The 15080-nt window shown below is 46.3% G+C and overlaps 1 long non-coding RNA gene across 1 annotated transcript; it reads left to right on the top strand.

Moving 5' to 3' along the window:
* The first annotated feature begins 260 nt into the window (after positions 1-260).
* Positions 261-2808, top strand: LOC129046862 (uncharacterized). The gene is made up of 3 exons (XR_008508664.1): positions 261-450; positions 1084-1185; positions 1695-2808. It is a non-coding gene; the product is annotated as an uncharacterized LOC129046862 (long non-coding RNA).
* Positions 2809-15080: the final 12272 nt, after the last annotated feature.

Here is a 15080-nt window from a genome sequence, read left to right as displayed (position 1 = left end):
TTGTAAAGGCCTTTTATTGTCTAGTTTGGTTTGAAAATCCTTTATTTCACCTGGAAAGAGGAACCTTGTCTAGCTCCTAGATGGGATGTGCAAGTCTTGCAGCCATGGGAAAAAAGTCACATACAGGTGTTGTACATGTTCTTTTTAAACCTGCTTCTAGCACAGATGCCCAGCACAGAAAAGATTGAGAAAGAATCTCCTGATGAGCCTGAATCTGACTCTGAAGATGAACTAACAGAGGAAGAAAACCAGAGTGATGCATCCAGTACAGAGATGCAAGAGGAGTCACAATCAAGTGGAGCTGTGGGAAGACTGAGGCCCAAGCCTGCTTATCTGAGCTCAAATCCTAAAAGCCAAAATCATCTTGCTGTGACCTCAAACAGCTGGTCTCAGAGGCAAAAGATAAGATATTCCCATGCTGAAAAGAGCATTTTCTATAACATCCTGATGGTGAGTAGTGGGACCAGGCTCCCTCCCTGCCTATCTACTGCTTTTGTGCCTCAGCTCTGACTTTTTTCACCTCTGCCTGACTCAGAGGCCTCTTGGGCAAGACAAAGCTCCAAGATTTCAACCAGGTTTCTGCCTGGTTAATAACTAACAGGAGCTTTTATTTTCTGCCTTCCCTATTTGTGATGACTCCTCCTGTTGTAGATGAGGTAAAGGCAACACAAAATTGCAGAATGGCAATCATGAATATGTGTGTGTGTGTGTGTATTTAAAGGTACATATGCATATTTTAAAAGTCCTTGAGAAATGCATTTAAAATGGCAAAATTTGCCACTTATTCCTCTAAGATAAGAAGTTTAACTCAACCGTGTGTAAGAACTCTCCTGGTATTTATGGCTGGTACTATGTACTTTAAAAAGTTGCTTCAGATTTCTTACAGTGGAGCATGTGACTGAAAATAAGATGTATTTCACTTGCTCAATAAGAACTGAGGCCAGAAGTCTCTTTGCAAACACAGCAGCCCTAATCCTTTTAGGCTTTACACAAATCCCAAAAGATAAATTTCAAGCAGTGGAAGAGCTTCGTGTCTTTTGTGTCTTCTCTTTCCCTGTGCTTTGACTGTCTGTTCCTTTGCAGAAGGGGCTCACAAGGGAAAGCTGCTCAGGGCCTCCACTGTCACTATTCCCAGTCCTGTCTGCTCAGTTACATTGCTGGCAGTTTTGAATTGCAGCAACTGAGGTACCCACTCACATTTCCTTCCACCAGTTCTGCTGGAGTGCAAACCTTGCTTAGGCTGGACTAGCCAAGCACTGGAATCATCTTAACCTGCTGCAGTTATTTGACTAACACACCCTGAAGCTGGGCTTTAGCATGGCATCAGCAATACCTCAGTTGAAAGCATTTTTAAGAGCATTAATACCACCAAGGTGGTACCAATTCAGTGTAGTAACAATTTATTTAACATTCATTAATTTTCTAGCTTTTCAAAAGCTAACAGTGCTAACAATGAGCTTGGTCTTGTCTAGGGTACCATTTGGTTCTCCTAGAATTTCTCATATGTACAACTATTGACTTGAACACAGCAGCTTGAGCTTGTATTTTGTAGGAGATAACATTTGTTTGTTGTGTTGGGTGGGTGAGGGAAGAGGACAAGCACTGGTGGTTGCAAAATCCTGTATATCCCACTGAAAATGGAGCCTCTTCCAAAGTCATTGCAGTGACAATTAAGTTCTTCATTTTTTCCCCAGCTGCTGTGCTCCTTTCTTTCTTCTCTCACCTGGAATTTTGTCTGCCTGTTGCTCCAGACCTTTAACATCCTGAGGACTCTGCTGCTGCCATCCTATCTGGTTACCTACGTGTCTCAGCTGTCCACTTTGCTGGGTGAAAGAGCTGGCAAAATCCTGGGCTCCCTGAGTCTGGAGAGCAGAGGATTGCTGCTTTCAGTCCTGGGGAGGAAACTGCAGCTGAGCCAGGCTCAGAGAGCCACCTCAGGGTGAAAACAAAGGGGGGGCCCCGTGGCAATCCAGGTCAGCATTGGTGACAGCTACTGCAGCATGGCAGAGGGAGGGGAATTCTCTGAAAAAGAAACCCACTCCAGACTAAGCACCTACTCAGCTCACCACAGCTGCTTTCAGAGTGTTGACTGCCTGAATGTGAAATGGATGACAGCTGCCAGTTTCTTGAGGGATAAGCTCCCTTTTTTTACAAGGACCAAGCACTCCACCAGCACCAGTGACTGTTTCTGCTCACCAACACTAATCTTTGCTTTCAAATAAATAAGATCAAGGCAATCTCTCTCTGTAGTAGTTCTCACTGGATTTTAAATGCAATACAGCCATAGGATTATTATACTCATAGTTCAATTAACACTTTTCTCATCTGCATCTTGTCAGGTCTCAAAGTAGGAAACAGCTTTTCAACACTCAGGTCTAAGAAATGAAGCAGACCTACCTCCAATTAACAAGAAATAATTAAGCCCTCAGCGGATCCTGAGCACGCATGTCCCTGATTTCCGTTCGGGCTTTGTTTCTCAGCACAGCTGGCAGGCTGATGTAAGGTAGATTACAGCCTAGAGAGGCACTCACAGCAGCTCGATTTAACCAGTTATTGGAAGCACAGCGAGGGCAGGAGCCTGTGATGGGCCATCGTTTTGTAGCCTAAGGGTTTATCGAGGTGCTGGGTTTGAACAGAACAGCTGTGTGCTCTTGTGTTGATGCACGCGTCCAACACACTCCTTTGTGTTCGAGAGGATCTGAATTACAAAGTAATTCAATGAGCGCGCTGCCGCTTGTGAGAATCATTTTTTCTGTGCCCGTGTGCGGTGCCTGTCTCTCCAGAGCCTTACACGGGCACACCGTGCAACACCAGCCCGCAAAAATGATGAACCCTACCCTGCTTGTGTTGTGTTTGCTTTTCCCACCCCATTCCCTGAGCCCCGCGTGGCTAAATATTTATCCACGCTCTTAAATAAAACTTGTTTGCCCGCATCTTTATTTTCGCGGCTCCTTTCTTTAGAAAGGAAAACACAAAAGAAAAAGAAAAGCTGTTTGCCCAGGACATCCCCCTCTCCCGGGAGGGAGCTTCGGGCTTCATCTCCAGCGGGGATCCCCTGTTTCTTCCGCCGTTTCTTTCCCTGCCTGTCAGCGGCGAGCGGGCAGGGTGGGATGCTCCGGGCAGATGCGGAGGGAGCGGGCGGGGAGCGGGGCGGGACGGGGGCGGAGGGAAGAAGGGTCTGCGCTCCTGCTCTCGCCTCCGCCGAGCTCCGAGCCCGGCCCTGGGCGGCTCCGGCCAGCTGAGATGCGGGTCGGGAGAAGCTCCCGCTCTCCGCTCCTCCACCTCCTCCTTCTCCTCCTCCTCCTCCTCTCCGGCCGTGCTCTGCAGCGCTGACCGCCCCAGGTGGGCACTGACCGCTCCAGGGAGGCGCTGATTGCTCCAGGTGGGCACCGACTGCTCTAGGGAGGCGCTGATTGCTCCAGGTGGGCGCTGACCCCTCCAGGTGGGCACTGACTACTGCAGGTGGGCGCTGACCCCTCCAGGGAGGCGCTGACCCCTCCAGGTGGGCGCTGACCCCTCCAGGTGGGCACTGACCCCTCCAGGGAGGCGCTGACCCCTCCAGGTGGGCGCTGACCCCTCCAGGGAAGCGCTGACCCCTCCAGGGAGGCGCTGATCGCTCCAGGTGGGCACTGACCCCTCCAGGGAGGCGCTGACCCCTCCAGGTAGGTTGATACTCGGCGCTGCTCGGGGGCTCTGGCTGTGCTCTGCAGCCCTGGGGTCTGGATGCTGTGGTTATGCAGTCCTGAATTGTCATTTTTCCTGCAGAATTTGGCTTCTGCCCCGTTGGGGAATGGGGTTATTGTCTTGGCTGTACTGACATCTTAAAGCTGTCTTCCTGAGCCAGCGTGAAGGATGTTTGCTGGTAGTGTCAAGGTTTTTATCTTTACCTTTTCCATGATGTGCACTTCAAACATGTTGACAAGAAAGGCTTCATCTGGCAGCTGTATTGTTGGGGATGCCTCTAATATTGCAGCTGAAGCCCTGGGGATGACACCTCCTGTCTCTATGGGATTTCCCTTGTTTAGGCTACCTGAGTCTTTTAGACTGTGTTAGCCTCTGCTCGAAAGGAGACCCTGTTATCTTGAGGTAGTTGCCAGAATGCCACAGTTTAACTTAAAAATGTTATACTGGGACCATCACTGCAAAGAAGTGGATGAACTGAGCTGGGTAAATAAACAATCCAAAGGTCTAGGAGAATATTGCCTCTTGTACTACATGGTGATGTTCTGAAGCCTGGTGCTACCAAAGTGTATGCTTTGTGTAGTTTTTAGTCTGTGTAAATACACTCAGAATAGCTTTAGCTTGGCTGGGCTGGCTGTCCCTGGCAGTGTCACTGTAATAGCAGGGAGGTTGGTGCCAGCTTGCAAAAACCTGCTTGAGAAAGCTACTTTGAGGACTCCTAGTTCCTGCAGAGTTCCCCAGTACCACAGCTATGCCCATGGCACTAGTGGTTTAATCCTGGTTTTCCTGTCTTTGAGCTATGAAAAATAATGCACAAATAAATATTTGGCTGCTAAGAACAGGACTTTTGTGTGTGAATTTAGCTAAAAAAAGTATAGAAAGGGCATTTTGGTTCTGCTGTGGGTCAGTGCCTCTTGGTGTGTGAACTCGGCCTGTAGAATGGACACAGACCTACAGATGAGGGGTCTCAGTTTGAACCCTGTAGACTTTTTATTGTGATCCACATTTCTTAAAATATTTCCTTTCCCTGAATCTGGCTGTAATGCCTGCCCCTGTGCCTGTCTTTGCTGGGCATTTGGAGCTCTCAGCATGAATTTAGCATGACCTTGAAGCTGCCTTTTAGTCTGCAAGTGCATCCATGAGTTTGTGCTTTAATTTCCTTTTGCTGTTGTGTGCAAAAAGCCACTTCCTGGGCATCAGCAAGAGGGTTTGCAGCTTTGGATGCTGTAGTGGAGCTCCTGCCAGTGTGGTTGCTTACACTGACCACAAATAGTTTTGGATTTAATTCACCTGAGGGTCTCTTGTTCACCTGGTGCATCATTTCTCATATGAATCCAGCAGCCTCTGTCCCAGAGCTCTTCCATGCTGCAGCAAACAGGTATTTTTCTCAGCTGAGAAGATAGCAAAACCTGGATTGAACGCTTTGGAGCACAGCTTTAGTGAGAGTTGTCATTTGGTAGTTTTTTTTGGCTGAAGTAAGTCCCCTGGGAGGTGGAGGATGCATTTCTGTGTGCCAAACTGTACTGTACATCTTTTGTGACATTTTGCACATCATTTAATCTCTCTTTTCTTCCCCCTCTTGTTTGCAAAGCCTTTACTTTGCAGGGGTGGGGTCTGTTAAACATTAAGATTCTGTTGGGAAGCATTGTATGTATAAAAACACAGATAACAATTTCTTTCTCCTCTGGGCTCAAAACTCTGGAAGATGTTGGTAAAAAGACTCAAACTCTAATCTAGCGTAAACTGAAGTGACCTAATGTGTTTTGATGGATTTAAGGGCTAAACATATCTCAAATCACTATGTCAAAGCATTTTTAAGGTCTTGCAGCATGTGGGGATCCCTAACTTGTCAGCAGGACCTCTCTGAGTAACAGCTGGGTGAGCTGTGGCTGTTTACATCCTTCTCCTGCAGGAGTCATGGGATGATTTAACTTGGTTGACATCTGTTTCCAGTAAAGAGGAATTTGGGTTCTTGGGTCCAAGCTGTATGAAGAAAAATAACACTGAATGTTTGGCTCAAGATCCCAAGAGGGCGCAGCAACAACAGCAGCTGAGCTCTTGGGTTAATCAAAACACATTTTTGAAGTCACTTTTTTAAATATGGAAAGGAAAAAACCATAACTGTTGTTTCTCACTTCACAGCATCTTTGATTAGTTGGATAGAGAGTTGTGTTACTTGTCAAAGCTTTATAAACTGCAATGGGTGAGTGTCCAGCTTGCCTTAAGGAAAATATCACACACTAGAGTGCTGAAATGGGAGCCCAAAGAGGTGCTGGCACCTCAGTTCTTCACAAGACCCAGCTGGCCAAAGCTTTCAGAACCCTGCTCTGGCTGTGTTTGACCCTGCTCTAAGCAGGAGCTTGGCTGAGGTGGTGCCCTGAGGAGCCCCTCACTGCCTGTGATGGTGCAAACTGCTCCAGGAGCAGTGCCCTTCCCTGTCTGCACAGCAAAGGAGCCCCCACCCCTTCAGGGCCTCAAACATCACTGTGTGACTGGCACTGGGATCCTCTCTTTTGGGTAAGGAGGTCACTAGGGTATACATGCAATACACTCTTAGCTTTTCCTATCCTTTACAAGTTAGAAACTACCCTACCTGACCAACAGTATCATGCATTTTAGCTTCATATGCCTTTTAGGCTCCCAGTTCAGCAAAATATTTTCTTAATTGGGGATGTTATGGCCCATATGCTTCTATTCCAAGCAGTTTAAATGCTTTCAGTTGGAGACATAAAAATATCTTAGTTGTGACATGATGTTTGAGCCTTCCTGCTGCGGATGCAAAATCCATATGGCAACGAGGCTTAATTGAAACCTGCTGGAGTTACTTTTCTCCTGCAACACATTATATGAAATATTCTTTATGCAGCTGGCTTGAAAGGACTAGCCTTAATTAGATATTTCTAATCAATTAATGCTTTTGGAAATTCTGTTCCTTTCCAAGACTCAGGATTTTGATCTATGAAAAGCACTTCAGTTTGATAAACTACATATGAAGTACAGCCTGTGTGATTTATTCATTATTTGTGCCACAGACTTTAGGTGTAAGTCATCCACTACAGAGTTATTGATTGGGTGGGTAAGTCCTTCCAGGTGTGTTGTGTAGTGGAAAGCTTGTCTGAAATCAGAACTTGTTGCTTGAAGAGTTGGGTCTCTAAATTGGTTTGAGCTTCAGATGTTTGCAATATTTCCTGGTATTCGTTGCTGTTTGGTCAGACCGTTGGGTCAGTTTGCAGGGGAGTACGTTTTGTGATTTCAATTAAGATTGGAGAAAGAAATACAAAAGCTGATGTAGCTTAAAGCATACTCCCCAAAGCAAATTACTCCAAGAGTCTGGAATGTGTTGGTGGGAGGCTTCAGTTTTAGTGAGATGTTGCTCCTTGCATGCAGGAGTCCTTCCCTTCCTAAATAATTGTTTCCATCTGCATGGCTTATTCCATCAGCCCCCAGGGCTGCCAGTGCCTGGACTGCTGAGCTATTAAAATCTGTGTCTCTTGTAAGAATGAGGATCTTTCTCACTAAATATTCTGTGCCAGCTGTATGCAAAGGGAACTTTGCTCTCATCATACAGAAAAATAATAGGGCAGCCCCCACTGGGGACCTTTTAGAACAAACAATATTCTGGTATTTATTTCCCATACTTTAAAATTTTTAGAGGGAAAAGTTTCAGGACCCTGCATAATGTCTGGTGAACCCATTATGAATTCACTAGTTCTCTGAAAGTTTAGTTCTTATATAATATGGAATTTTGGCCATCTGTGAGAACTCGAATTGAAGGTTATGGCTTCTTGTCTGTGAGATGTCCTCATGAACATAGACACTCCCATCACATGGTGAAGTGACAATAACCTGCTTGCCCATTGCACACTGGTGGGCCAACAGTGGCAAGCCTGGGCATGGATGAAGCACTGACAGGAGGCTGCTGGCCAAGAGTTATTTTATATTCCTCAGTTATCTCTGCTTGGGTCACCTAGGGAAGCATGAGAGATGTGTCATTGTAACTGAGAAACGTTGGAAGGGCATAAACCTGGAGTACTCTTCACTCCCTTGCCTCTGCATTTTTCTCTTTGAAGGCTCCCATTTCTGAATTGGATTTCAAGTGGTGAACACTGGAAATAAAGGTGGAATTTCTTGTGTGTAAGCCCTTGAGTGAACAAGAGCCTGGAGCTCTTGCAAAGCCCATAGCAGGTGGCCAATATATAATGGAACTGGAAGGATATCCTCTTTAGGCAACAAATAAATACAGCTTTGCTGATGAAAGTTGTTTTTCTCGGTCAAGGTAAAGCTGGGACAATGTTGCTGTTTGAAAGCAGCGGGGCTGACACAGTGGAAGGAAATCCCTGCGTGTCCCCCAGCGGAAGGTGAGGCATGCAGGGCAGTGTATACATCCCTGCAGCTGATCTCCCAGCCCCTTGTTTGGGGCAAACATTCCTCAGGCCTGGCCTCCCTCCAGCCTGTGCACCAGCAGGGTAAAAGGAGATAAAGGTAACAGCTGTATTTAGCTGCAGTGTTTCCTTTGAGTAAGGGGAGAGGAAGGATCCCTCCTGGGAGCAGCCATCCCTCATCCAAAGGGTTTGGAGTTCATTCACTCCGTGCTTCCTACACTGCCTTGGCTGGAGCACTGCAGGCACGAGGCTCCAGGATGTTTGCAGGGCAGGAAGGGTTTGGAGCAAGCACAGAGCTGCCAGCTCCCCTGGGAGAATCCAAGGCTTGGTGAAACACCAGCACTCACCCTGGAAAAAGCACTTTTGGAGAATGGCTTTTTGCAAGGCTCATTCTAGCTGTGTGTCCTGGTTTGAGAGAGGGACAGTTTCTAGCTGTGCCCCTGGTTGGAGAGAGGGACTCCTCTCTCCTTGATGAACTGAGAATTGATTATCTAAAGGGTGGTGATGGACTGAGAGTTGATGATCTGAGGGGTGGAGGTATTGGAAATTTGGTGGGGGGAGGAGGAATGTTTTTGGAAGGTTTTCATTCTGAGTTCTGCGTGTGTTTGTTTTTATATATAGTTGTAGGTTAATAAAGTTTTTTCTTCTTTATTCCTAAGTTGGAGCCTGCTTTGCTCTATTTCTGGTCCCATCTCACAGCAGACACCAGGGAGCATATATGGCATTGTGCCTGGCATTGTGCCTGCATCAAACCATGACACTGTAATAATGTGTTAGATGGAAGGAAACTTAACTGGGGAGTGGAATTGGTAAATGAGATCAAGGAATTGCTGCTTTAAGGCATTCCTATGAATTCTGCTCATGTGGTCTGTGCAGTTTTGTAAAGGATTAGCATCACCTCATTGTTAACAAAGCAGATGGCAAAGGAAAAACAGTCTTTGTAAAGGTCAAGAAGATGCTAGCTGGGGGTCTATGAATATCATTTAACCCCATAAAAGTTCTTTTTCTGACGCTGGCTCTAAGTCAGGCATCACAGCTCATTTGGATCTCTGAGAGTTCCAGGAGGATGTACCCTGTGAAGCCAGCTTTATTGCATGAGCTCATCAGGCAAAAAACTCAAACAAGGGCTCAGTCCCCTCTCAGTGCGATGGTAGCTTGTTAATTCTCTAATTAATTGGTTAATTGACAAAGTCCCTACCTCCCATGCTTATGAGGGAGCCAGTTTCCCATCTGATGGTGAGAATGCTCCTCCCTCCTCCTCCAGCATGGTGCAAGTGTCACAGCAGGCAGCCTGGGAGCCTCAGCAGTGCTGACTGAAAGCATCTTGGATAAGGTGATGTATTTACAGCTTCCACCATGGAAGCTTGATTTCTACTATTCCTATGGGTTCTTCCAGTTATTACTGAAGAGTTTGTCATATCAGAAACTGCCCAAGAGCTGTTTTTGCAGAGCTGCAAGAGCAGCAGTTCTGATTTTCTCCTCTCCTTTGTCTCTGCCATATGTGTAGCTCTTGTTTTAGCTCAGTGGCTGCTCCCAGCACAGATCAGATCAGGCTGAGCTGTATCAGCATTTTTGGGGCCAAAACATGAGATGGAGTCAGGTCAGCAACCACAGCCAGGTGATGCCTGTGTCAGAAAACGTACAAAAGTTTGGTTGCTTACACCAGGGTTAAAACGTGTGTCTGAATGTTAGTTGGATTAAAGCATTTATTCATCAAAATTACTAGAGCTGTGAGGGAAAACACAGTTGCTTTAATTCCTTTCTTGTGTGTTTTTAGGTTTATTTTTATGAAATCTTCATAGTTTTCAATTTACCTGTGAGTCCAGGTTGAATTTCTGCTTCTTTCACTTGGTTTTGACTGTGGCTTTTCAATGGCTGATCTATGTAAAATCTTCTCTTGGCCTTGGCACTGAGCCCTGCGCAGTCTGACCTTGCTGTTCAGTTTACACCAGGTGTAAACTGAACAATAAAATCTGTCTTGCATCACTTGACACTGATGCCTGAGACCTTATGTCCCATCTCCTCTGTGGCCCTCCAGTTGGAGCAGAGGGTTTTACACAGCAAACAGCACGTGGGGATTTAGAGACGCTGCTCTAATCCCTGACTGACCTTTGAGATGATTTTACACCACCAGCCTCAGCTGCCCTCAGTTCTTCCTGTAAATCCTGCACTCCCAAGCTGTTTGGGACTGTCTGTAGCAAGCTCCTCCATCTCCTCACTGGCCAAACCTCGATCATGTCTGACATCTTCCAGTCCTGGTTTTCATAAAGACTCGCGTAATTAAACTTCGTCATTAAAATTTTGGAAAAACAAGCCCTCTTCTAATGAGTTACCAGGCTCTTGACTACAAATAGCTCTGTGAGAGCTGTGAGCTGAATTGTGCAATCAGGTCCAGCATCTCAACCAGTTTTGTTCCAGCTGTTGCATCGTTTAAAGATGAAACCAGTACAGACAAGCTCTGAGTGGTGACTTCAGAGCCAGGCGCCAGCAGAGCAAAAATAGTGGATGCTGACTTTTTTTTTCACTTCTGAGCCTTTATACAGCAGTCCAGCTCTCTTCTCGAGGACAAATGAAGAGAATGCCCATAAATATAAATTATAGGCCACTTGTAATCTCTCTCCACACAGAGAAGTTTGAATTCTTCCTGACAGACCTGTTACAGCTGAAGAGATGACAAAGTGGAACAGAAGCCTGTTAGGATAAGTGATGGCACTTTGGAGTACAACAAAACTGTTGCTTATGAGTGGAATAATTGGCACTTACAATTGCCTGGCTGCTAAATAAGAGCTTCTGCTACTTGACTGTATTAAATCTTCTTTTTATTTTGGAAATAACTGATGGAGCAATCAGGATCTGGGAAAATGCAGCTCCCCTGGAGAGGGGATGTCCTTCTGTTCCCCTGCTTGGAGTCTGGTGGATCTACCCACATATGGGCCTAGTGGCATTTCATTCCCAAGTAAACTCCCCATAACAATGTGTGTGGGGACCTATTTGGCAATTATTTTTCTCTGAATCTTGGAGTTTTTAGGTGAGTGGATTTAGGTTTTAATGTAATTGTTCAACAAGATAAGCTTCAATAGGGAGGGAGGGATGGGGCTGTCCAGCCTAATTTCTGAAGTAGTTTCAGCTAGTCTGACCCAATATAAAAATTTATGAGGCCATTATAAAAGCCATAATATTCTAAAATCTGTCAAAACAAACAAACAAAGAAAACCTCCTAAATGAAACATTGCTTTGAAAACCCTATTTGTACTTAGTCCATGCTCAGGTGTTTCACTTTTAATCTTAACAAATAGCTTAGGTGTGGAATTATGATCAGGTTACTCCTCTTTTCTCCTCCCCTTGTCTTACCATCCTTGCTAAAACCTCAGCTTATCAGTAGCTATTGTTGAGCTGTCTCATAACCTTGGTAGCTGCACTGATTGTGGGGCTGTGCCACGGGCATGACTTCTCCTGGAGTGGATGTTTGGCATTCTTTGGGCAGCAGCTCCTGCGGGATGCCACAAACTGACTCAGCCCAGAGAGCCCATCCCTGCTGTGATTGTCTGCAGGAAATAACCAAGATGACAGCCTAATCGATCACATCTTTGGCCTGAGAACTGGGGCACCCCACGAAGAAAGCCCAGCATCTCTGCCACTCAGTTTCTATTTGTTGCCCCATTGCCCCATCCCTTTGCCAGAAGGGAACAGAAAATCCAGCGTGCAAAAATCAAAATGAGGTTTGTGAAATCAGCTGGGGCGTGAGCTTGGGAACCAGAGCTTTTGCATATTCTTCTTCTGTGAAAATGAAGGGTGTTCCAAGTGCTCTGTGGAGGTGGAGCTGGGGATGAGCTGTGCAGAGCGGAGTCAGAGAATCCCTGTGTGTGCTGAGCACGAGGTGCTGGTCACTCTCAGCAGCTGGGGAGGGGACAGACTGACAGACAGACAGACTGACAGACAGACAGACTGCTGCTCGCTGTGCCACCCGCCTCTCCTCCAGAGCGATGCGTGGCCCTTGTCACCTGGCTGCAGGGATGATAGGTCCCTGTGCTTGGAGGAAGTGAACAAGCAGCTTGCTGCTCATTACTCTGGTGCCTGTGACTGCTTGCTGCCTTCAGTGTCCAGCAGGAGAGAGATTTTCCTGCGAGGCACAGCCCCCTGTAGGTAGCAGGGAGGTAAACGAGGTCATCCTCTGAAACCCGCTAAGGCTTCTAATTTTACACAGCCTCCAGTGCCCAGAGGGCAGAGGCATATTCAATTTACATTAATTAGCAAGCCTTGGTTATTCATCAGAATAAATGTTTTTGAGTGTTAAGAATAGCTCCTGTCTTAGTGCTTCCTCCTATTGTTGCAGCTCTTCCTTGAGCAGTGGAAATGTTTTGGGTGATTTAAATTACATTTACAGTAGTAATTAGGTGTAAGCAACTTTACAGTTGACTTATCTGAATATACATCTGTGTCTAAAGAAAGCATGACTTTTTTTTTCCCCCCTACCCCACCTCCTTCATTCTCCCAAGGCAGGACATTTTCAAACAGGGTGGGCAGCTGGAGATACTGATATTTATTGATATTGATTATTGATCCTCCAGCTCCCTGGGCATCCTCCCAGCAGGAGGACAGATTAGCTCTTGTCTCATGCAATAAAGTCATGAGTGGAAACACTTTGTAGGGCCTGAGTGTTGCTGGGGCTGTTTCTTGGCAGCTCTTTTCCTGTGAGGTGCTGGTTTTCTCTCTCAGCTCAGGCAGAGCAGAACCAGATGTGTGGCAGGCCCAGCTGCTGGAGCTGCCACCTTACCCAGACCTGACTGCAGCTCACTCTGTGCCCCAGTCACAGCCTGGCTGCTGCTCCCTGCCAGACTGGCAGCAAGCTGGGGCTTGGATAATCTCACTGATTTAGTGACTCCAGAAACTGGAATAATCTCTTAATCTCACTGAGTCTCTGTGATGGATAGCTAGCACCACTTGAGGATTTCCTTATGGGGTGGATTGAACAGGGATAAATGATTTTTAGGTTTTCCTAACACTATGTACCCTCAAAATAAACCTGAGATAAAAAGAATTGAAGACGTTTTCCTACTCCACATTGCAGTGTGTTACTTGCATTCATTTTTCAGGGTAACAAACTGATTTTGGGATGCTTGAAAAATGCCAAGCTGCCATAAGATCTTGCAATGCAGCCCCTGGATGTTTTATTCAGCTGACCTGAAGGCTCTCATGCCCAGCTCTGCCAGGCAGCTCTCCCAAACTGCAGAGAGTTCCTCCAGCCTTTAGGTCTGCTGAAATTCCTGACTATCCAAAAGCATGTTGGATGTTTTTCCGCCTCCTTTTGATCCTGAGAAAGTCAGGCCAAGTCATGTCAGCTTGGCAGGATGTGTGGATACCTTCAGAAATAACTTGTGCACTAAAGTGGTGACGGTAACAGCACTGGGTCTGTTCCCGTGATTCATTTGAACTAATTGGCTGCTGAGAGCATCATATGTCTCTTTGTCTCCATATTTGAGTAAGATTCAGCTCCTGTGATCCAGATAATCTTATCCTAGTGAGCTTGTCTCATCTCTAATGATGCCAGGAAGACTGTCCTGGAGCATGAAACATGCTGGAGAGCTCAAAACCAGAGCTGGAATATTTATCCTGATTCACTCTGAAAAAGCAGACTCAGCTGGCCTCTATTCCTCCACCTTTTTTCTCACAAGCACAATCTAGGAGATAAACTCACTGATTAGTCCTGTCAAATGCCATGAATAACTGAAGGCCAGACAGGAGTGGAGATGTGAAAGGCTGTAGTGCAACTGTTATTATCCACAGAGATCAGAAACTTTCAGCAGTGCTGTGTACTCTTTGTGTGAGTAATCAAAGCTGAATGTACTCTTAAAGAATTCTGTCTTCATCTGGATGCTTTAAATTTGCTCAGTTGTGCAACAAGCCTGGCTGAGTTATTGCTACTGCATGAGAAACCTGAGGATGAAACTGCCTGGTACGAGTGTCTGGCAGGCTGTGTCTGTAAATTGGCCCATTAAAAAGGATGATCAGCTGGCTGCTGGAATTATTAAAAGACATTTAATGACAAGGGACACCACTGAGGGACAAAAGAAATAAAGTTATGGGCTGTGGTGCCCATCTATTTGCAGTGCTGGCAGGTTAGAGGTGATTTTATATCCAGGAGAAGGAATGGCCTGGAACCCAACCCCTTGTTTCAGGGCAAGGTGTGCTCAGTGGGGAGTGGTTTGGAAAGGCTGAGTGTTTTCTGGGGAGAACGAAATGCTTTTCCAGTTTTGTAAAAACAGAAAGCAAAGAGCGGCCGCATCTTCTCTTGTGGATGTTTTTGTTGTCATCCCTCCTTGCTCTCCCCATGTCTCACATCCTGAGCAGTGTGTGTGGTCACACATGATGGTGACACTTCTGCAGCAACTGCAGTCTATGTAGCTGCAAAAAAGGATGAAAAAAAAATCTTTAATTTGCTTTCTGTGTGTTCCTACAATTTTCATAAGTGGGTGAATTTTTATGATGGATAGTAGGAAGGAATTGTTCCTTGTGAGGATGGGCAGGCCCTGGCCCAGGGTGCCCAGAGCAGCTGGGGCTGCCCCTGGATCCCTGGCAGTGCCCAAGGCCAGGCTGGACAGGGCTGGGAGCAGCCTGGGACAGTGGAAGGTGTCCCTGCTGTGGCAGGGGTGGCACTGGGTAGTCCTGAAGGTCCCTTCCAAACCACTCTGTTCCACCTGCCTGTGTGTGATTCTGTGCTGCTGTAAAACCTGTGGTCTCTGGGTTTTGTAAGAACTGAACTTCACAAGCTGGCACTTTCTGTGGTTGATCTTTGAGGCTGGTGTAGGAGGAGCTATGTGGATAAACCTGAGTTTTGAATTACGGCTGGAGGAATGAATTTTACAGGAATTGTGGGTAAGGAGGAAAAGAGAGGAAATTCCCAAGGATACTTTTGCATAGTTGATGTGGGGAGTTGTAAATGCCCCAGACCCAGCACCTTCCCAGTGCCAGCCCCAGGTCTGAAGCTGGGCAGTGAGGCAGTGTTCCTGCAGCAGCAGG

This window comes from Molothrus ater, chromosome 17 (assembly GCF_012460135.2).
Source record: "Molothrus ater isolate BHLD 08-10-18 breed brown headed cowbird chromosome 17, BPBGC_Mater_1.1, whole genome shotgun sequence".
Classification (NCBI taxonomy): domain Eukaryota; kingdom Metazoa; phylum Chordata; class Aves; order Passeriformes; family Icteridae; genus Molothrus; species Molothrus ater.
Note: the sequence above shows the minus strand (reverse complement) of the source record. Positions and strands in the feature narration are given on the sequence as shown.